The sequence below is a fragment of the Medicago sativa genome, chromosome 4 (genome assembly GCF_051527215.1).
Source record: "Medicago sativa cultivar Bolivia chromosome 4, Bolivia_mono, whole genome shotgun sequence".
NCBI classification, from domain to species: domain Eukaryota; kingdom Viridiplantae; phylum Streptophyta; class Magnoliopsida; order Fabales; family Fabaceae; genus Medicago; species Medicago sativa.
Window position 1 is genome coordinate 49,582,969 of NC_140752.1, and position 6,331 is coordinate 49,589,299.

At 29.0% G+C, this 6,331-nt stretch overlaps 1 long non-coding RNA gene across 1 annotated transcript; it reads left to right on the forward strand.

Moving 5' to 3' along the window:
- Positions 1-4,432: 4,432 nt before the first annotated feature.
- LOC146929570 (uncharacterized) lies at positions 4,433-6,331 on the forward strand. Its single transcript, XR_015006063.1, has 4 exons — positions 4,433-4,904; positions 5,388-5,463; positions 5,546-5,616; positions 5,877-6,331. It is a non-coding gene; the product is annotated as an uncharacterized LOC146929570 (long non-coding RNA).

Below are 6,331 nucleotides of genomic sequence, written 5' to 3' on the forward strand. Positions count from 1 at the left end.
GGCACTCGTGGCTAACACCACCCCACCACATACCAATTTCTCTCCTCCGTCCTATTCCTTGAACAATGGGCAGAATCGGCCTTCTGCACCCAACAACTCTCACAGTCGTGGAAAGAAAAACAACCTCAACAACAACGATGGCCGAAACAATAGGAGAGGTGGTCGGACCGGTGGTCGCAGACAACAAGCACCATGGCAGCAATAGTGGACGCCTTGGAAACAGTGAGCGGCTCAATGGAACATCCACCATGTCCTTACCCCACCTACAATTGGAACCAGACTAACAATGTTGTCCCATAAGGAGGAATTCTTGGGCCCAAACCACAAGTTGCCCTTAATGTGAATACATTCAGTCCAACTGATATTGAGAATGTTATTCACACCCTCAGTCTTACTTAGCCAGATCAGTCACGGTATATGGACACCGGTGCTACCTCTCACATGACATCGTCGCAAGGTAATCTCTCGTCTTATTCTAAATTGAGCAAAAATAATAAAATCATCGTTGGAAATGGTCATTCAGTTCTAATGTTTGGTCTAAGTAGTGCATACATTCCCTCACCCACCCCCCACTTATCCTAAAAAATGTACTACATGCCCCTAATTTAATTAAAAATTAGTATCTGTTCATAAATTTACTACAGATAATAAAGTTTCAATTGAATTTGACTTGTTTGGTTTTTCTGTGAATGACTTTCAAACGGGGACGACTCTAATGAGATGTGAGAGTCATGGCGACCTATACCCAATCACCACCAACACCACTTCCACAAATAAAGTCGAGCCTACATCATCATTTGCAGTTTTGCCGTCGTCTCTTTGGCATGATCGTTTAGATCATCAAGGAAAACAAGTTGTAAATTCTCTTAGACAAAATAAATTGATTGAATGTAATGATTCTAGAAAAATACATTCTCCTTTTTGTCAATATTTTCATCTTGGTAAACATGTTAAATTGCCATTTATGAATTCTCATAATCATAGTTTGTTCCCTTCTGATATTTTACATAGCGATGTATAGACATCTCCGATCTTAAGCTGGTTTGGTCACAAATATTATGTTCTGTTTTTGGATGACTACTCAAATTTTTTGTGGACATTTCCCATCTCACAAAAATCTCAAGTATACTCTTGCTTTCAAAAACTTTGAGCATACATAAACACACAATTTCAAAAGGAAATTAAAAACATTCAGTGTGACAATGGTCGTGAATATGCAAATAACAATTTTCGAAAAATATGTGAAACTGATCAGTGCATTTTTGCACATATTTTATAGCATTGCATTTTGATATTTTAAGAGTCACTACACCATTTTTGACCTTAGGTAACGAAACTTTACTCCACGGCTGAAAAATCGTGGCCAAAAGGATTAATAGCCACGCTTTAGTTGGGTAACGAAACTTTACTCCACGGCTGAAAAATCGTGGCCAAAAGGATTAATAGCCACGCTTTAGTTTGCGTTGACGAGTTTCTCTAAATTTTTCGTTTCCTAGTTGAAAACCGTTGTCTATTAATATTAGGCGGCGGTTCTATACTCGTGGATTTAACACAGCCGTTGCCTATTCCTCAAAGACGACGATTTTAGCCGTTGCTATGAACCACGATAAAAACGCGTGGCTTAAACCCTTTCTACCCACGGTTTCGCTATATATTAAGCCATGTTTAGAAAGCCGTTGCTAATAACATTTACAAACCACGTGGTAAACACAATCCTGTTTGTTTTGGTAATTCACTTTTTTATTTTAATAATAATATATTAACTAGTGTAAAGATGGCACGATCTAAACAATTGAAATTTTTTGTTAAAAATAATAATAATTGAAGTTTTAAATTGTATCCAATTATTTTAAAGAAATATAAGTTTTTTTTTATTGATAAAGAATTATATAATAGAAAAGAATAAGATAAAGATATTTTTTAAAAATAATTAAGTAATATCGAATTTGACATATACTATGATCAAATAATTTTACAAATAAAATTAAGGTCCCATTTTGATATAAAATAATTTATTATTTTTTAGAGATTTAATGAAAAAATTAGAATCTATTTTGCGTTTATTTATACTACGTAAATATATGTCATTTTTACTATGTATAAAGAAAACAATCTCTTTCAACTCTTTTGGGCTAAGTTTTCTTTTTTTGAAAACGCCCTCAAATTTCAATACAAATAATACATGTAACAAATAGATAAGAATAAATATTAATATAACAAACACGATATGAATATATATGTCTGGTTTTTTTCCTTTATAATTTAAAAAGTGTAACAAACTACATGAGTATATTTATACTTACTTTTTTATTATTCAAATTATACCCTTAAACGACTTTTTATATAATAAAGATTGTTGTTAGTGTCACTTAAAAAAAATAGATTATATTTTTTAGTTATATTGTTGGTGTCATTGAAATAGTTGTAGATAATCATGATTAGTTTGGTTTGTTGTAACTTGAAAGCAACAAATATTTTTATCTTTAGCTTTAATCAAAATCAAAGTTTCATAAAAAAACACCGTTTATAATTTTAAAACATTAGCGCAATAAAAAGAGCGGAAAGACGGGTAGGCGAGTGCCCGTCTTTTCGCTAGTAGAAGATAATAAAATAAAATAAAAAATAGAACTAAAAACATAAAGAACCATTCCCCTAAAATTTGTTTTCAAATCTTGCATAAATATAGAACAAACATTTTATCTTAGTTTTCTATTTTTTAAAAACTGATTTCTTTATTTGGCATAAATATGTAAACAAACTACATACAATAGTTTCAATCATATCTAGTAAATATTTTATTTAATGTTTTTAATTAATTTTGGCTGAATAAATTAATGTCTAATTTAATTTTAACCAATTTGTTTTAATAAATATAATATTTTTCTTTAGTTCTCAAACTCTCAAATTTGTTAATATTTTTAAAACTAATGTTCTTATCTTTTAATTTTCAATTTGTTTTACAAGCATTCAAATTTTTCATTGAATTTTCATCATATCATTTTTACCAAAAAATATTACTCCATCCGTTCTTTTTTAAGTGTATTTTTAGGGTAAATTTTTTGTTCATATTTAACTGTCTTTTTGGTATTCTAAAGGTAGGACTTGTCTATTATATCCTTTGTCAATTACTCTTATCTTTTTCAATAAAACTAATTAATACTATCTATTCGAAAAACTAAAGTTTGCTATTTTAAAAAATAAAGTTTGTTTCTTGTTATCTTCACATTTAAACAAAATTTTGTTACAAACAATGGTTCCAAGAAAAGTTAAAATTCTATATATAAGATGAGTAGTAATTGTTAAAAATTTCAACTGCAAAGTAAAATAACAGATTTGAGAGAAGAAAAATAAAAGACTCTATGAATGTTCAAAAAAAAAAAACAAATGTTTGTTATCAGAGAGGGAGCGCGCAAAAAAACAGAAATTTGTTGGAGAAAAAGATAATAACTGACAATTGTTTGTTACGTGAAAAAGATAACATATTAAATTTATTGGAAAAATAAAGTGTGTGCAAGAAAGTAGGAATTGATTTGTGGATTAAAATGAGGGTAAAACATGAAGAAAATGTGCAAAAATACAGATTGTTATTTTGGTGTTAAGTTTCTAAAAAGACACTTAAAAAGGAACGGAGAGAGTATAACATTTTAGATTTTGATTAATTTTTTATTTATCGAAGAGAGTATAACATTTTAGATTTTGATTAATTTTTTTTGTCAAAAAAAAAGATTTTGATTAATTTTTTATTTATTTTAAATATAATTTTTTTTGGTGGTGGCCGAGGCTCGAACCCCGGACCTTGCATATATTATGCATCGTCCATACCAACTGAGTTAAGCTCACGAGGACTATTAATTTTAAATATAATATAGATATAAATATTCCGCACTTTCATATTGTAACAAAATTTTTATTTTTTTTAATGAAAAAACAATATATAAAATATAATATAAAATCTTATCTTTTTGAATGACACAAACAATATAGCATTCTTATAGTAAATTTGTTTAAAGTTATAATTGGAAGTGAAACAGTCATCCTAAAATCATTTATTTTCTTTATATATAGTAAGATTTAAAATAACAATACAAAAATTAGTTTTTTTTTATTACAACCGCTCATTTATTCCTAACAAAATATTTATTTACTTTAGGTTATAGAGTGATTTAATAAGATTATGTCCATTGCTAAAAATAACCCCTCAAATTCTAAAAAAAGAAAAGAAATATATATATATATATATATATGTGTGTGTGTGTGTGTATATTTATTTTTTTAAGGGATTATATATACTCCTTAAAAAAACGGGATTACATATATATATATATATATATATTATTAATATAGATAGATTAATAAAATAAAAATAGAAATTATATATTTTTTTCTTAAAAAAAGAAATTATATATGTTTTTACTTTTTTTTTATGGGATTTATCTTTTACAACACAAAGTCAATCCTCTTCACCCATTCACTTCTCTAAATCGTTCAACACCCAGAACCACACAAATTTATCGGCCAATCAACTTAAATCCATTACGCACAGAAACTCTAAATCGTTCAACACCCATTCATCTTTCTTTGTTCGATTTCTCCTTAATTGAAATCATTCCTTCAGCAAATCCTTTAAATCCTTCACTTTTGTTCAATCACCAAATAGTTCAATCGATGATTCTTCCAACCCAATCACTGGTTCACTTTTGTTTCGTCACTTTCAATTCTTCTTCCATCCTAATCACTAGTTCTATTACTCGTTCAACACAATCAATCGTGCACCAGTTATTCCTTCCAACGAAAACCTTAATCACAAAACCCCAAAAAGTTTCATACCCACAATTTTGATTCTTTCTCGGCATCGATTGACTCTCAAATCCTACGAATTTCAGACCCACACACGAGTTCAGAAGGTTAGAGTTCTGTTTTGTTATATATAATGTTTGAAGGTTTAGTGTTGATTTTTTATTTTCTTTAGTTGAACATGGTGATACCTTTTTTTTTGTTTTTGAAGCTTTATATTTATTCGATCTGTTTTGCTTAGCATTTTCATCTCGTAGTGACAAACAAAATATGTCAAAGTGAAATTGTGTCAAACTATCCATCCATTTTAATATGTCAAAGGTGTTTGTAGCTTTATTTTAATGTGAATCTTAACTTATGTGGCTGATCCCTCAATGTGTGAATCTATGAAATATGCTTCAATCCTGTTTTTTATAACCTGTATGTATGTTATCTGTTGTTAAATTATATCAATTAATCTTTATGTTGAAGTGGCTTTTATATTAACTTAAATTTTTCATTGGTTGTCTTTAAATAAAAGGACTACTTTTAGAATCTCATATTCATTTTCAATTGAACATAGACCTGTAAAATAATATCTTGTACCAATGTAGAAAGATGGAGAACAAAATCTATCAAAAGAGCTTGGAGCAAAGAAAAAGATTATGACACATATATTGAACATGAAATGTAAGCTCTCTCAAGAAAAGCTCTTTCCCTCTTCATGCTCATTTTTTATTCTAACAATTGTTAATTTTGAATATAATTTCAGCATTTGTGAACTCTTTACCACTATTACTAGATGCATCTTTGTTGTTGGATTGGGTTGAGTCTTCACTAGTGGTAAGACAATGTGAAATTCATCTTTCTTTTTTTTAGTAATATTATCTTTGAAACACATAATGTTATAAATTTGAAGCTAGTAACAATAAGTAGTGCCTTCAACCTGCTCTAATATTTAAGGGATTAATTATAAGTATTTAATGTTTGAAAAAATCTAGTGTTTTAGGAGATTCAGTACTAAATTGCTCTTGTACTATGCTGCAATTTGGTACAAGTCACATGTATCTAAAGACATCTCCCCTTTCATGTGCTTTTTTCAGTACTAAAGTCACCGCTCTCCATCATGAAGTTATTATATGCTCAAAGACAAAGATGCGAAGAATCTCAACAAGACATGGCTTGGAGACCGAAAAATAGGAGATAATATAAAGAGTTTCATTGAAAAAATGAGTACATTTTGGCTTAAAATATATCTTAGATAAGTTTTCTTAGATTATATTTTCCCCTCATGCAAGGATTATTTGTTAGTTCAAGAAAGAATTCACTTCAACGCTGACAGAAGCCTTTGATGTTGTTAAGATGTCAAAAGCTTTTTTCTTATGAGTTGAAGTGTTGTTTCCTTTATTTTGTATCTGTGATTAAGTAGCTTGATAAATACCTTCCTTCAAAGACATGAATGAAATTCCGAATTTAATTTTGTGATGTTAATTTTGGATATGTAAGAAAATTGTGTACTTGATTTTAAGATTGTTACGTTTAAGTATTTGAAATCTAA